This window comes from Ornithorhynchus anatinus, chromosome 9, assembly GCF_004115215.2.
Source record: "Ornithorhynchus anatinus isolate Pmale09 chromosome 9, mOrnAna1.pri.v4, whole genome shotgun sequence".
Taxonomy (NCBI): Eukaryota; Metazoa; Chordata; class Mammalia; order Monotremata; family Ornithorhynchidae; genus Ornithorhynchus; species Ornithorhynchus anatinus.
Genome location: NC_041736.1, coordinates 23,781,435 through 23,785,253, shown reverse-complemented (window position 1 = coordinate 23,785,253; position 3,819 = coordinate 23,781,435). Strand labels below are relative to the sequence as shown.

At 49.0% G+C, this 3,819-nt stretch overlaps 1 long non-coding RNA gene across 1 annotated transcript; it reads right to left on the bottom strand.

The window, feature by feature from the left end:
• Positions 1 to 729: 729 nt before the first annotated feature.
• Positions 730 to 3,116, bottom strand: LOC114814347. Its single transcript, XR_003762144.2, has 3 exons — positions 2,761 to 3,116; positions 1,415 to 1,645; positions 730 to 992 (listed from the first exon to the last, which is right to left on the bottom strand). It is a non-coding gene; the product is annotated as an uncharacterized LOC114814347 (long non-coding RNA).
• Between the last annotated feature and the right edge of the window lie 703 nt (positions 3,117 to 3,819).

The following is a 3,819-nucleotide window of genomic DNA, read 5'->3' as shown; positions in this document are numbered from 1 at the left end:
CCTGCACGCTTTGCTCCTCTAATGCCAACTTCCTCACTGTACCTACATCTTGTAGCCAACCCCTCACCCCCATCCCGTCTCTGGCCTGGAACGCCCTCCCTTCCTCAAATCCCACAGATAATTACTCTCCCTTCCCTCAGAGCCTGATTGAAGGCCCATCTCCTCCAAGAGGCCTTCCCAGACTAAGCCCCCTTTCCTCTTCCACTCCCTTCTGCATCGCCCTGACTTACTCCTTTGTCCTTACCCCCTCCCAGCCCCACAGCACTTACGTACATAATAATAATAATGTTGGTATTTGTTAAGCGCTTACCATGTGCAGAGCACTGTTCTAAGCGCTAGGGTAGGCACAGGGGAATCAGGTCGTCCCACTTGGGGCTCACGGTCTTAATCCCCATTTTACAGATGAAGTAACTGAGGCACAGCGAAGTTAAGTGACTTGCCCACAGTCACACAGCTGACAGGTGGCAGAGCCGGGATTCGAACCCATGACCTCTGACTCCAAAGCCCATGCTCTTTCCACTGAGCCATGCTGCTTCTCCGTCTGTAATTCATTTATATTAACATCTGTGTCTCCCCTCCCCCTCTAGACTGTAAGCTCACTAGGAGCACAGAATTTGTTTATTCTTGAATCGTACTCTCCCAAGCGCTTGGCACAGTGCTCTGCGCACAGTAAGCACTCAAGACATACAAATGAATGAATAGAAGTAGTAAAATTGTAGTAGAATTTATTTAGTGCTTAGGTGGAATTTAAGGTAGGTGGCACCACCCAAACCATTCTCAGGCACCTCTCTTCCTCGGGGGACGCTCTCCACTGTTCTCAGCCGGAGATTCCATCATCATCATCATCCTCATCGACATTACACTGTGTTTCCATCTCCATCTGATGAGCAATCAATAATACTGAGTGCTTACTCTATGCCAAGCACTGTACTCAGTGCTTGGGAGAATTCAATGTTGCAGACATATTCCCCGTCCACAATGAGCTGTCAAAACTGGAGCGGGAGACAGACAATGATATAGATAAATTACAGATATGTATATAACAGCTGAGAGGGGGGTGAATAAAGGAAGCAAATCAGGGCGAGGCAGAAGTGCTTTGTACACAGTAAGCGCTCAATAAATTCGATCGATAGTCATTAATAAGGGAGTTGGAGATCAGGAAAGAAGGGATTAGTCAGGGAAGGCCTCTTGGAGGAAATGTGCCTTCTGTAAGGCTTCAAAGTGCGGGGGAGAGTAAGTGTCTGTCGGATATGAAGAGGCAGGGCATACCAGGCCAGAAGCAAGAGGCGGACGAGAAGTTGGTGGCAAAATAGATGTGAATAGGTTGGCATTAGAGGAGCGAAGTACAGGGGCTGGGTTGGAATAGGAGAGCAGCGAAGTGAAGTGGGAGGAGGAAGGGGGTGGACCGCTTTACCAGTGATGACTGTGTTGTGGATGTGATGAAAGAGTCTCCCACCGTAGAGGAAAGAGATGCCTCTGTCCAGATCAACAACCAAGTGCTACTATTGGTTTGCATGGTGCCAGATCCTGTGACTCCAGTGGTGGGAATTCATCTGGGAAGGCTTCTTGCAGAAAGTGAAGTTTGGTGTCTGCCTCTCTTTAAGGCTGCGAGAGCTGGATCTTCCACCGATGTCACAGTCCACTTCTAGAGCATTTATTATTAGTAGTAGTATCATTACTCATAATAATAATACTAATCATAGCCACGACCAAGCACTTTCTGTGTGCTAAGCACTGGGGTAGACACAATACAAACACATCAGGCACAGTTCCTTGAGGGACTGTGCCCAATTCTCACTCGCTTATTCTCTCCCAGTGCTTAGTATAGTGCTCTGCACCCAATAAGCACTCCAATTCAATAGACGGCAGCACCATCCTTCCTGTCTCACAAGCCCGTAACCTTGGCGTTACCCTTGACGCCTCTCTCTCGTTCAACCCACATATCCGATCGGTCACTGTATCCTGTCTGTTCCACCTTCAAGACATCGCTAAAATCCTCCCTTTCCTCCCTATTCAAACTGCTACCATGTTATTACAATCACTCATCCTATCCCACCTGGATTACTGAATCAGCCTCCTTGCTGACCTCCCAGCCTCCTGCCTCTCCCCACTCCGGTCCTTACTTCGCTCAGCTGCCCATACCATTTTTCTACAAGAACGTTCGGGACACGTCACTGCGCTCCTCAAAAAACCTCCAGTGGTTGCCCATCTATCTCCCCATCCCATAAACCTCCTCCCCATTGGTTTTAAAACTCTCCACCACCTCGCCCCCTCCTACCTCACCTCGCTACTCTCCTTCTACAACCCAGCCCACATACTTTGCTCCTCTAAGTGCTAAACCTTCTCGTTGTGCCTCAGTCTCTCCTGTCTAGCCGCCCATCCCTAGTTCACATCCCGTCTCTGGCCTGGAAAGCCCTCCCTCCTCAAATCTGATGGAGAATCACCCTCCCCCCTTCAAAGCCTTAACGAAGGCACATCTTCTCCAGGAGCTCTTCCCTGATTAAGCCCCCCTTTCCTCTTCTCCCACTCCCTTCTGCATCACCCTGACTTGCTCCCCTTGCTCCCCATCTCGGCCCCACAGCACTTAGGTACATATCCTTATTGATGTTTTTCTCCCTGCCTCTAGACTGTAAGCTCGTTGTGGGAAGGGAATGTGTCTGCTTGTTGTCGCACTGTACACTCCGAGTGCTCAGGACACAGTAAGCGCTCAATAAATACAACTGAATGAATGAATAAATACTATTACTACACGAAGCTCACCTCCAAGGCTGCCTATGCGCCACACTTTACATCAGGGTGAAAGACAGGATCTCAAACAAAGAGATGCTGGAAGTTTTCTTTGAATCATCAGTATCGAAGCCCCTCTCTTACCATCACCCCCTCACGGGACAGGTGAAGAAAGTGGATGATGACAGCGGGCTTCTGCTGAGCTAGAAGGGGAAGCACAAAGCAGGATGGAGAAAATAAATCCTTCGGAGACACCGTGGAGCAAAACCTAAGTGGCTGCGGCAGAGCAGAGAACAGTTGAGACCCCGACTTCCCCAAGGAGGCTCATAAGAAGTGGTGAAGGAAACGGCAAGAGATAGTACGGTCTAGTGAAGAGAGCTCAGGCATGGGAGTCGGAAGACCTGGGTTCTAATAATGGCTCAGCTACATACCTGTTGTGTGACTTCGGATAAGTCACTTAACTTTTCCGTGCCTCCTTTTCCTCATATTCAATATGGGGATTCAATACCTGTTCTCCCTCTTAGATTGTGAGTTCTGCACATAGTAAGTGCTCATTAAATACACCTGATTGACTGATTGAGTTCCACGTGGGACAGGGTCTGCGTTCAACCTCATCATCTTAAATCTACCAGGGTTTTTGGTACAGTGCTGGGCACATAGAGCTTTACAAATATTATTATCATTAGGAAGTAGGTGGGCACCTCTCTGCCCTCACCCATTTGAAGATGACCACAACCCATTTTGTTCATCTTCTTTATCTTATATATACCTCAGTGCTCAGCATAGTGCTGGGCACAGAGTAAGCACCTCCTGAAGACCAAGGCTAATAACGATAATAACGGTATTTAAAGCCCGTGGTCTGGTAAGGCCCAGAGAAGTAAAATGACTTGCCCCACATCACGCAGCGGACAAGCGGCAGAGCTGGGATTAGAACCCAGGTCCTCCCGACTTCCAAGCCCGGGCTCTAATCACTAGACCAAGCCGCTTCTCCATTGAGAGCTGCTGGGCAGTGTCCCGCTTGCCCACTGCAGCCCTTTCCCCCCGCCACCCCAAGACTGTAAACTCGTCGTGAGCAGGGATTGTGCGTGTTTA